At 38.9% G+C, this 13,138-nt stretch overlaps 1 non-coding gene across 1 annotated transcript; it reads left to right on the forward strand.

Annotated features, from left to right (window-relative positions):
* The first annotated feature begins 1,807 nt into the window (after positions 1–1,807).
* LOC122151147 lies at positions 1,808–2,002 on the forward strand. Its single transcript, XR_006164001.1, has one exon. It is a non-coding gene; the product is annotated as a U2 spliceosomal RNA (small nuclear RNA).
* The last annotated feature ends 11,136 nt before the right edge of the window (positions 2,003–13,138 follow it).

The following is a 13,138-nucleotide window of genomic DNA, read 5'->3' on the forward strand; positions in this document are numbered from 1 at the left end:
ATTCTAAGACTAGAAGGAAACTTGGGAATTAACAGATCCCTTAGCTTTCAGATTATGTTTTATGAAGTTCTAGAATTCTACGCGGTTGTGGTTGTTGACTCACAGGAACCCTATGTACAACTCTATGAATCTCCTGGGGATCATGTTAAAATGTAGATTCTGACTTAGTGTATCTGGGGGGCAAAGGCACATCCTCAGCTGGGGTCCAACCAGAATGATCCAGTTGAAAGCCTTGTTACAAAACAATGCAACACTGCTCGATCCTGTGCCATACTCGAAATCATTGCTCAATGTGAGTCCACTCTTGCAGCCACTGTGCCAATCCATCTCGTTGAGGGTCTTCCTCTTTTTCCCTGGCCCTCTATTTATCAAGCATGATATCCTTCTCCAGGGAACGGTCCTTCCTGATAACATGTCCATCGTAAGTGAGACAAAGTCTCACTGTCCTCACCTTCAAAGAAGCATTCTAGCTGTAATTCTCTGAAGAAAGATTTCTTCTTATTTCTGGCAGTCCATGGTATATTCAATATGCTTTGGCAAACCTATAATTCAAATGGATCAATTCTTCTTCAGTCTTCTTTCTTCATTCTCTACAGATGTTCAAGTCAGTGTATTTTAAGGTATAAAATATTTTTAAAAATGAATTTTAAGTGTTATAAGCAAAAGTGCACAGCCACAAAATTCAACACATTTTGGGTCATTAAACTTTAACTTGTTCCACCATTTTAACTTATTTTTGGGGCAGACCTTAAAATAAAGTTTTTCTTCCATATATGGTAAATGTATTATTTGGCAGGAAGGTTATAACTCTGCACCGCACTTTTTTTTTTTTTTGAAAAATTCAAGACTGAGACTGTCAACTCTCATAAATTTGCACAAGCCAGCAGAGCTCATGTGCACAATGCCCGTGCAAGGTAAGGTTCTGCCGTATCTGCCTGACATTATTTCTTGGGCGAGAAGGAGAAAGAGACAGAAAAGGGAGAGAATTAAAGGGGTAAATTAGAAATGGCACATCAGCACCTATAGATATCTAATGTTATCTAATGTTAACCCACCTTGAATACTGTAAGAATGCGTGGAGTTGCTGACAACTGTCACACAGACTCATTCAAAACTAAGAAATTACAATGATGGATGGAAAACGTGGGGGAATCCATTTTATGGTCATAAAATTGTCCAAGTCTACAGTGTGCTTTATGTAACCTATTTTTTCAAAATAAAATTATGATCCCTGAAAGGTTGGTCATATCTAAATAAAATATCCAAAACCAAACCAATCTCACTGACATCAAGACATCAAGACATCAAGTCGATTCTGACTCTTAGTGTCCCTGCATGACAGAGTAGAACTGCTTCACAGTTTTTCCAAGGCTGTAAATCTTTATGGAAGCACATTTCCTCATCTTTCTCCTGTGGAGCAGCTGGTAAGTTTGAAGCACTGACCTTTTGGTAGCAACCCAAAGCTTTAACCACTGCACCACCAAAAGAAGAAAAAACACAGTGATTGGATTGATTCCGAGTTATAGCTACTCCCCATTGGGTTTCTAAGGCTGCTAATCTTTACAGAAGTACATTGCCTCATCTTCCTCCCATGGAGCAGCTGGTGGTTTGAACCGGTAACCTTCTGGTTAGTCACTAAATATCTTACCCACTATGCCACCAGAGCTCCTTAAATCAAATATACTAAGCAATAAATAAATCTGCTTGATTTTTTCCTTGTTAATTGAATAGTTTTTGTAAATAGTGTGTGATTGTTTACATGCACTTCCTTCCATGACAGAGAGTCAGATATTGTGGGGGAAAAGTTTTAAAATCTTGCCCTTTTGGCTCAGATCATGTGTTGTGTCCATTCTTATCAGTTTAATATCTGATACGTCCTCCATCCAAGCATAATATATTAAATGGATTTTGGGACTTAGGAGATGGAATAGACGCCATCTCTGTCCACTCCACGCATTGACCTGGTTGGTATTGCAGTTTCTCCAGGACCAGTGCATTCTCCTCGGGGAATATTAAAAGAAAAAAAGTCCAAATGTAAGAGGAAGAGATTGTCATAAAACAAACAAACAAACAAACAAAACAAAACAAAAACCCTCATACCGTTTTGTGATGATATATCTAGAAAAGAGTGAATTTTTTTTACATCTAAAATACATGAGGAATTAGTGAGAGATAGAATTTTGTGAAAGCTTTACCATTTAAGAGGGCTCTATTAGTAATATTGTGGCTCTCACCAGGTTTTTATTTTCTATTCTGGGCACATTCAGATGAAAACAAAGAAGATGTTTTATCTTCATCCAGCCAAAATGTAGTTACATCTGTACAGATGGTGTGAAATTAATATCTGGGAAAGCATACAAGTAATAGCTCACTTTAAAGCTATCACCATAATGGGTCCAAGTAGACTAGTGACTGTTTAATAGTACTGTACACTCAAACCCTAGGTGTTAACTTCTTAAGAAACGTGCAAGCATCTTTCTAAACAGTGTCGGATCAGGCCATGCAAATAGTCAATTATATGAAGATGCAGCCTTAAAATGCAACATTGTCAGCATTGTTGGTAATAACAATAGCAATGACTTTTTTACAGAAAAGCTATACGAAGACCTGAAGGTAAGGAGCTGGTACAGATATTTCAAGGATTTTAAGGGAGAGCAAAACTGGTGTTTATCAGTGAATGGATTCCATTTATTAAATAGCTAATGAAAATACAACAACTTCTCAGAATTCTGGTATTTTCATACTTAAAATTGCAAATAAGTTGTCAGCAAGGAAACTGAAACTTGAAATTTCTACTCAATAGAAAATGCAGCCTTGAAAAATGACAGATAAAGGAGCTAAGCATATGAGATTTTTAAAATGAAATCGAGAAGTCGTATATGGTTTTCAAATATATTTGAGATGTGTTTCCTGCCAGACATTTACAATGGCTAGAGCAGAAGCCAGTTTATTAACACTCCCCAAATTAAACACTCAACAAGTAAAGAACATGAGCAGCTATTAGATAATGTCAGTGATCCAACCCTGAAATAAATATATTATCTTACTTCTCCTTCAGTCTTCTGTAGTAGTTAATGGAAAAGTAAGCTTAGCCATTAAAAAACTTTTCAATGTGAGACAGGATTTTTGTGCTGTGAAACCAAAACAAATCACAAGAATGATTAGATTTTGATGCCACTTATCATGCATAATCCCTAATTTCAAAATTATGTTCATCGACATATAATTTTAAAATATTTCAGTTGTCTTTATAATAATCATAGCTATACATTAAACATATATATACATAAACATACATTTGAACTAAAGAAAATATCCTGGTTATGTACTGCTTCTACTTCTTATAGGAGCTCTGATGGTGCAGAGGTGAAGGCATTTGGCTGCTCAGCAAGAGGTTGGTGGTTTAAACCCACCAGCTGCTCCACAGAAGAAAGATGAAGCAATCTGCTTCCATAAAGATTTATAGTCTTGGAAGCCCAGTGGGGGTCACTATGAGTCAGAATCAACTCGATGGCTGTGAGTTTGGTTTCGTTTGGAGATCAGCCAGATTTAGAGACTTTCGAAAAACGTAAAACTTTGAAGTCCAATAGAATTGTTACTAATTCAAACTTTGTGACACAGTAACTCTGGAGTTTTGGGCAAATCTTTAATCTCTCTTTACCTTTCTTGCAAGGCTGCTATGAGGATTACATCAGAGACATCAAAAGAAGTTCCAGGCTGGTTGCTGAGGCCCCAGCCCAGAAGGCAGATTCTCCTGGATCCTCCCAGACCCTGAGCTCCTTAGGGCCAAGAATAGTGGCAAATTGAAATCAGGTTAACTGAGTGTTGAATGAATCACTCTTTGATGTGGATATCTGAACATTTGTTCTACTGCTGGTAGCCCAATTTATTAAGACCTGTTGCTTCACCTTTTGGACTGTATTACTACTCTGAGACTCTTGCTTTCTGGGAATGAAATGGAAATGCTAACCCTTTGTACAGGTATCATGAGGGTCAAAAGTAATACATGTAAACTCTTTAGCACATTTCCAGCACAGTTTCTATTGTTTTCTAGTTGCTTTCACCTGTGAAATGGAACGACAGCACATTTTTTATGAGGTCTAATGAGATTTCTTAAACGTGAAAACTTAGTAAATTACTGCCATTGAGTAGATTCCAACTCATAGCAATTGAGTTTCCAAGGCTCTAAAACCATTGGGTTTCCAAGACTCTAAATCTTTATGGAAGTAAATTACCACATCTTCCTCCCGTGGAGCAGCTGGTGGGTTTGAATGGCTGATCTTGTGGTTAGCAGCCAAATGTCATACCCACTACACCACTAGAGCTCCTAGTAAATTATAAATAAATGTTGATCAGCATCATTAGTAGACAGTAGTTAATGTGTGTATGGTTTATAAAAGACTAAACAGAAACATCAAATGCTAGAACCTGAAGCTTCCTCAGTAGGTTTTCAATCTGAAGGGTCTTCTTTCTTTTAATTTTTTGGCTAAATGAAGCTTTTCCACCTGTCCTCAAGAAATCATTCCTTCTACCTTTCTCAGGAAATTGGTTCCATAAATCAATGAATTGTAGTTTTTATAAGATCAAGTTGCAGCTAGTAGCATGCATACTTATCAAATATGCACTCAAAAAGAAAAAAAAAAATGGCCAGAGGGCTCCATTTCATAAGGATGCTATAGAGGAAATTCCTCTGCTGGGTGGGAGATAGGATTAAAGGGAAAGGAATGTTAAATTGGAAAGGATTTATAGTCCAGCTCCCAACCACAGCAATCCACCCAAGTGGGTATCTATCTACCTCCTGCTCCAGCGCCTCTAGTCACAGGAGAATCATGACCTCCTCAGGCAGCCCCATGCATTTCCAGAGCACCTTCATTTGTAGAAAGGCCTTGTCTCTCTTTGGCTCACATTCTTCCTTTGCAGCTGCAAAATTCAGTATCTTCCATCTTCAATGTGAGGCTGTCAAATATTTACAGATAGAGACCAGGTCCTTCCTCATCTGAGCATGTCATTAGTCATCCCACAGTCAGTGGGTTGGAGAAGCAGCTCGAGCAGGGTTTGGCAAGCCATCTTAACCACCATCCATCTCTTGATTGTCCACATCAGCTCCAAAGGAAGCCACAGGATGTCACCAAACCACCCAAACCTGCCCCTTCTCTTGAAATTCTCTTGATCTTTCTCTACTTGGGAATTCCTCTCATTTCTATGTAGTATAACGTAACATTTCAGTAAAAAGCCTGTATTTTTTGGGGGGGGAAGGGGGAAGGTGGGCAGGGAGGATGCTACAGGGATTATAATTCCATCTCATTTTCTTCCTCTCAGGTTCAAGTGACTTTTTAGTCAACTTTTTGGTGTTCACCTCCAATCCCTTCTCATTTTTTATTTTTTCACTGTATAATTTCTTTCTTCTTTTCTAAGAAGCCATTTCAGCAGTTCCCCAAACCATTTTATAGCCTCATTAAAAAAAAAAAAATGAGACATTGGCATGGAGCACACACATGGTCAGGAGCTGCCTCAGCAGAAGAAAATTATAACAAGACAGTAGACCTTCTCAACTTCCATGCCTATTGGTATGGAGAAGCTAGGATTAGATTCTGCAGTGACCAACAGTCCTATTGTCTAACCCCAGGTTCTCCAAATTAACTAGTTTTTGTTGTTATTATGTGCTGTGGAGTTGTACATGACTCATAATGACCCTCCTTGGGTTTCTGAAGCGGTATCACTACGAAAGTAGATTGCCCAACCTTCCTTCCGACGAGTGGCTGGTGGGTTTGAACCGCCAGCCTTCTGGTTAGCAGTCAAGTGCCTTAGGCACTACACCACGGGACCTTCTCATGCCACCAGAGCCCCAGATAATTAGGCTGTGATTTTCTGTGACTTTGAAACCAATGCATCTTTTCCACTCCCCCCCGTTTTTTCATTTCACTCTTAGTTGCGTGGGTATGAATTATCAGTCATTTGCATGGGTCTGACAGACACTCAGTAAGACATTTGCCTAGTCTTCAAGGATTTCCCATCAGTACCTGTAAATCAGTAATGGTAAAGCACACTTCATTTGAATGGCATTTTATTAAATGTTTTTGTGTGCATCGTGGAGATCCTTCCAGTACTTTCATGATATGAGAAACTAAAACCAAACCAAACTGCCATTGAGTAAATTCCGACTCATAGCAACCCCCTTTAGGTTTCTGAGGTGCTAAATCTTTAGGAAGTAGATTGCCCAGTCTTCCTTCCGCAGAGTGGCTGGTGGGTTTGAACTGCCAACCCTCTGGTTAGCAGTCAAATGCCTTAGGCACTACACCAACAGACCTTCTTATGGTATAAGAAAGAAATATATTATTACCATTTATACCTTTACACCACCTTCCAGACTCTTGCTTCTTTTATCTGTAAAATGATAATGGTATACGAAAGAAATGTATTATTATCATTTTACAGATGAAGGAAGTGAGAGTCTGGAAGGTGGTATTTTCCTGCACAGATTTTAAGTGGTGGAGCAAAGACTCCAATGTAGGACTCTAAACCCAATGTCTCTCCTTATTTATCCTACACTATATGACTTATGTGAGGCATTGGTGGCTTAATGGTAGAATTCTCACCTTTCGTGCCCGAGATCCATTCCCAGCCAAGACACCGCATGCACAGCACCGTGTGCAACAAAGCTTGCATGTGGTTACAATGCTGAAGCCTCCAGACTAAGATGGAGTAGGAAGAAAGGCCTGGCAATTCCTTCTGCAAGTCAGGCAATGAGAGTCCTACGGATCACAATAGTCTGATCTGCAGCCAATCACGGGGATGGCACTGAACCAGGCAGCATTTCATTGCATTGTGCATGGGGTTACCATGTGCAGGTGGACCGTGAGTTGGAGACCAACTTGATGGCAGCTAACAACAACAGCAAGCATTACTTATGCTACACATTCCTGAAAAGAAATAGACAAAATAACCCATCTATCACTATTACTACTACTCTTTAAGTATAGTTTTCTCATAAATTTTTTACCCTGGGCTTAAGAAAGTAACGTCATGAAATACTTGAATAGTTTAGTCCAAAATTCTCTCTTTTCTTCTGAATCCAAATAAAATTTGTTGTATATTTCACATTTAACTTGAACATATATTCATTTGTTCAATATTTTAAAAATATCTTCCTTGTGCCAAACTGCCAGGTCTCACGAATTCAAGATCGAGTTAGATATGAGTTTTACTTTTAAAGAGTTTACTGTGCAGTGTAGGTAACAGAGAATTAAATCAATAATGTCAACATGATAAAAAAAAAAGAGTATACATATAACAATAAAAATGCTATCATTTATTGATAATTGTTTTCCAGGCAGTGTTCTAAGCTCTTTCCTTATATGATAAAAGAGTGCAGAGTACATTACAAATCTCCATTTTCTTATGAATGCATCATACCTGTCCAACTGGTTTCCAAAGTCTTTAAAAATAAGAGTCTTCTCTGCATCCTTCTCAATGTTGTACTTACCTCATGTATACACTCAATTAAGTCAAAATGAGCCAGTTTATGGTAGGAACTTGTGAATTGCTGATAAGTTAAATTTGATACATTGAAATAATTTCCTACTTGTTTTAATGACAACTGTTGCCAAGGGACAGATTTATTATTAGAAACCGTTTTGACGAAGTTCAATGGGGACTATGAGAGGACACATTTTAATAGCATTTGAACTGAATGATAGCTTTAAATGCATAATAAAACCCAACAATTGTGAGGATATAAAATATAATGTTTCATAATTCAAAATTATGTATGAAGAATTAACCTTAGGATTGAAGAAGTGAGGAACGAAAGCAAGGGATTAAGGTTATTTGGCAGACTATGGTATAGTAACAAACACAGATCACAAAAACTTAAAACAACGGTCTTCAGCCAGTAGCAATTTTTCCACAGGGAATATTTGACAATGTCTGGAGACAGTTTGGGTTGTCACAACTTGTAGGGGAGGGGATACTAATGGCATGCAGTTAGTAGAGGCCAAGGCTACTGTGAAGCCCAAAGCACATAGGACAGACTCCCTCCCCCCATAAAGAATTATTCAGCCCAAAATGTCATTAGCACTGAGGTTGAGAAACACTGGTGTTATGGATTGAATTGTGTCCCCCTAAAATAAGTATTGAAATCCTAGCCATCTGTACCTGTTGATGTGATCTTACTTGGAAATAAGAGTTGTTCTCTTGTTGTGATAATAAGGTCATACTAGTTTTGGGTGAGTCCCAAATCTTATCACTTCTGAGTTATAAAAAGAGCAGAATAGATGCAGAGACACACAAAGGGAGAAGACAGACCACAAGGAACGACAGGAAATACCAAAAAGTGCTGCGTCACCAAGGAATGTCAGGGAACACCAAAGATTGATGGAAGTCACTGGATACTAGGAGAGAGGCCCATAGAAGGAATCTACAGGGCTGTTCGGGGTATTTCTGTTATGGAAGCTCTAGCAAACTAAGATACTTGACTTAAAGCAACAAAGGATTATTTCCCACTCATACAACGTGTCCGTTGTGAATCAGCTTAGGGCTTTCCCTGAGATCATGGTCATCCTCAGTCCAGGACTGAGGCTAACAGAGCAGACATGAATTGTCAATAACATGGATGATAAAGAGAGAGCTTTGGAAAGACTCACAGAAGCACTGGAATGATTCAGTTCTACGTTGCCAATGTTTCATTTCCACTCACCAGAACTAAACACAAGACCCCACCCATGAATAAAGGAGCTCAGAAATACAATTCTACCAGTGACCCAAAATGGAAGAGGACTGGTGTGTGTGATGAATAGTAGAAATGAATGTGTTGAAGGGTAAAGGACAGGAAATACCAATATTATTGGGCAGAATGATTGCTGGCCTAATGACAACCTGAAGTTCTGAATTCAATGTAGGACGTGCTTTCAGAAAATCTTTACACAGAAGCACAAGTGTGCTTCAGGGCTTTTTTAGCTAGAAATGGTCAGAAAGAATGCTTATCTCACAATGTTATTAATATGTAAAAGCTATTGGCACAGGGCTTAACTTCCAAGAAATACTCTTTAAATAATCATTTCTCCCTTTTCCTTTGCAGAGTAGATTTAAGAGCCATGGCATAGTTAAAGGAGGAGCTACTTCTTTCACATTCTGTAACAGAAAAACACATAAGCTTTAAATATTATATATGGCACCTGAGATCTTTGCTTTTTCTTAACAGCATTTTCTCAAATACTAATGGATTCCATAACTACACTCTCTCTTTTGTCTTTCCCCTCCAAACCATCATTAGACTGAGTTTTCCAAATTTCAAATTATCCCCTATTGTTTCCTTAAGTAAAACCCTTCATGGCTTCCCATGACCTTCAGTGTAAAACCCTAACTCCTTAGCACGGCCTCCTCACCTTTGGTGAGGAGAATTTGGTGTCTCCATTCTCATCTTTCTTCACATTGTCCAACCCGTTATACTTCCCCAAACAAAATGTTGTTCTCCCAAGCTTTATGCCTTTCTGCAAGCTGACTTCTGCTACTCTGGCAAATCATACTTTGCCCATCAAAATAATTTAGCAATCACTCTCCTCAGAAACTCTTTATCTCAGCCCTCTTCCTCCCATAGTCATTTCCATCATAGCATTTATTTTATTACTATATTACATTTATAATTATTTATTATATTACTTGATGGCACCTAACGACAACATACTTAATTATCTTCCTTCATGTCTGTATCACAGAGTGTAGCACTGGGACCGACTTAGTATGGGATCTCAGATAATTTTTTTGAACGTATCATTACAATATAAATTTAATTTTGCTACAGTATTCATGGAGCTCTGGTAGCATAGTGTCTAAGGCATTTGACTGCTAACCAGAAGGCTGGTGGATCAAACCTACCAGCCACTCTTCACAAGGAAGGTTGGGCAATCTACTTCCCTAGTGATACTGCCTCAGAAACCCAAGGAGGGGTCGCTATGAGTCGGAGCCAACTCGACGGCACATAACAACAATAACAATAGTATTCATGATGATCATTTTAATGACTGTATGTTATTCAGTCAGGAAGATACCTAATTTTAAAAAAAATTGAGTAAGATACCGTTTTTCTTCGATACCAAAACAAAACAAAACAAAACAAAAACCTCACTGCCATAGAGTAGGATCTGACTCAGCAACCCCTCCTTGGGTTTCCAAGGCAGTATCACTATGGAAGTAGATTGCCCAACCTTCCTTCCAAGGAGTAGCTGGTGGGTTTGAACGGCCAGCCTTCTGGTTAGCAGTCAAATGCTTTAGGCACTACACCATCAGAGCTCCATAATCATATAAGGAAGAAAAATGTCAAGCACGCAGATGTTCCCTATAGCATTAAGTAAAAGCAAAATTAATGCCTTCCTTTTTCAAAAGTAGTTCTTAAGAAGTGGCTAAATTAAGGCATAAGTGACTGCGTAAAAGTTTCATAAAAAGGCAAGAAGTGATTTTCATCATTTTTCTCCCCTAGGAGTTTGTAATTCTTTTATGACAAAATACTACTTTTAATACTTCTCCTGATTTGGCCAGACTTGAACTTGAATTCCAAGTCTGCTCCATTACTGTCTCTGAAGACTGTTTAAGAAATTAGGGACTCCAAGCTGAGGACCATTGGTTTAGTTCAAATGTATCTTTATACACAGTTCTTCAGGGTGGGTCCACTATAATTCCATTTTACAGATGATAAAATGGAGGCATTGAAAAGCTAAAACCAGCTAGTACATCAGATCTGAACCCAGGGAGTCTAATTCAGAGACCATACACACAATTTGTTCTTTTCTTTCTTTCTTTTCAAACTATGATTTGGGTGAAAGTTTACAGAGCAAATTGTTTTTCCATCCAACAATCCATACACATTCTATTTTATGACATTTATTGCAATCCCCACAGTGTAACAGCATTCTTCCTACATCTTCCCTATGTGCACCCCTTCCCTTCATCCTTCTTTCCTATATCTTTCCACCTTCCTAGCTCTATCCCTGGGCAAAGACTGTCCTCTTGATCTCGTATGCTTGATTATTCTAATGAGTGCATACTCTCCTAATATTACTGTTCACTTTATAGGTCTTTCTATCATTTGGCTGCCAGTTGAGTTACAGATGTTAAGTTCAGTTCCTGTTTTGAAGGGTGTTTAAGGGGCATAGTCTCGGGGGCTCTACCCGTTTTCATCAGACCAGTAAGCCTGGTCTTTCTTATGATTTTGAATTTTGTTCCACAATTCCCCCCTTTTATCTAAGACCTCTTATTGTGATCCCTTTCAAAGCAGTCAGCAATGGTAGCTGGGCACCATCTAGTTCTTCTGGTCTCAAGGATATGGAAGTTGGGGTTTACATGCTGCATTCATCCTTTGGACTAGTTGTTTCCTGAGTCTTTGATTTTCTTTACTCTTCTTTGCTTTTGGACAAGGAGAGACTAATGGTTGCACCTTAGATGGCCACTCAACAATTTTAAGACCTCAAAGTAGGATGTACAACATTGTCTTTGTGGCTACTTTATGGAAACTGACGGTGCCACCGGAGACCATGGTCCTCAGCCTCCATACCCAGCAAACCATTCCCTCAAGGTGTTTGGTTGTGACCAAGACATCTTCATAACTTTGTCCCCTGTATGCTCTATTACATTCATGGATATATTTACAATGCCTATAAATATAGGAAGAGATACCCTCTGTCAAATCTCTATATATTCATGGATGAAGTCCTGCTCATATTTCCACCCCATCCAGTTTGTCTGTCTATGCATTCACTCCTAAATTATTGTTATTACTATTATTGCAGGATTGCATATACACAATTTTTATGCTACAATATCTCCTACAACAAAATATTTAAGCTTTGAGAGGTGACTTGCCCAATATCAAGCAGAAAATCAGCCAGGAGAGAAAGCATGCAAAGCTGGGATCCTTGCAAAACAGTCTATGCCAGAGCTCACACTCTTAAGCCCAATGGCAATCCAAAGATGAAGAAAAATCAGATGTAATTCATATTCTCAAAGAAGGCTGGGTATAGGTTTGAGAGAAAAACATTTTCAAAAATTCTGAATTAATCATCTTTGGATCCCCTGTGGAATATAGCAGAGGTGAGTAATGAATACATTCTTGATGAAAGAATAAGTGATACAAAACAATAAAAAGAAGTAGAACTACAAAACTCCAATTCAGATTGAAAGGAATTGGGAACAATCCAAGACAACTGAATATTTTAACCAGACCTGAAAAATATGTAGGAGTCTGAAAAATCAAAAAGAGAGACATTCAAGACAGCCTTGGATTTCAGGACATGATAGCATCCTACTAACATCCCACTAACTCTGTGCAGTCCTCTACAACAGACTTAGAAAAACTGAATGAAATAGATACAAATAATGATCCTGGAATTCTGAACATCTAATGAGAAGATAAAATATTAAACTAGTGTTGATTGGAAAGGGAGATGGAATGAGGCCAGTGACTGGGGAGAGAAAAGAAGCTGGTACAAGCCAAAGAGTAGATATTTTAAACACAGAGGCAGTGGGGGGGGGGGATACAAATTTCATGGACTCCACATAGTGGTAGATACAATACAGACAGAGCAGAAGGAATCTAAGATGTGTTGAAGTCACGTGGGATCTAGGAGAGGAAGATGCAGGGAAGTGGGTCAGAATTGCAGTCACACAAGCAGCCACAGAGTGAGGGGAAGCAAGGGAAAGGGAATAAAACAACTCACCCCTAGTAATCCAAACCAGACCTGCTGCTGTCGAGTCAGTTCCAACTCAAACCAACCCTGTGGGGGAAGCAGTTAGAACTTACTCCTTGGGTTTCTGGGGTTGTGGCTCTTGTGGAGGAGGGCTGCCTTGTGTTTCTCCTGCAGGGTGGCTGCTGGGTTCAAGTCCCCAGGCTTTTAATTGACAGCCAAAGACTACCTACTACAACCCACTCCAAACAGACAGACCCAGAAGCTGTGGCTATCCCTTCTTGTGCTTGCATGACTGGCTGATCTTGCACTTGCATGACTGGCTAATCTTTCTCATGGTAAGCACAAGAGGCAAAATCAGGTAAAAACCAGGCTAAGATGGCAAAATAGGCAGACAAACTACACAGACCCTCTTCAACAAAGAAAAAGGTAACTAATTAACACAGATACAGAAGATAATCCTG

This window comes from Orycteropus afer, unplaced genomic scaffold (genome assembly GCF_000298275.1).
Source record: "Orycteropus afer afer isolate SDZICR_OR568_19922 unplaced genomic scaffold, OryAfe1.0 scaffold00320, whole genome shotgun sequence".
Classification (NCBI taxonomy): domain Eukaryota; kingdom Metazoa; phylum Chordata; class Mammalia; order Tubulidentata; family Orycteropodidae; genus Orycteropus; species Orycteropus afer.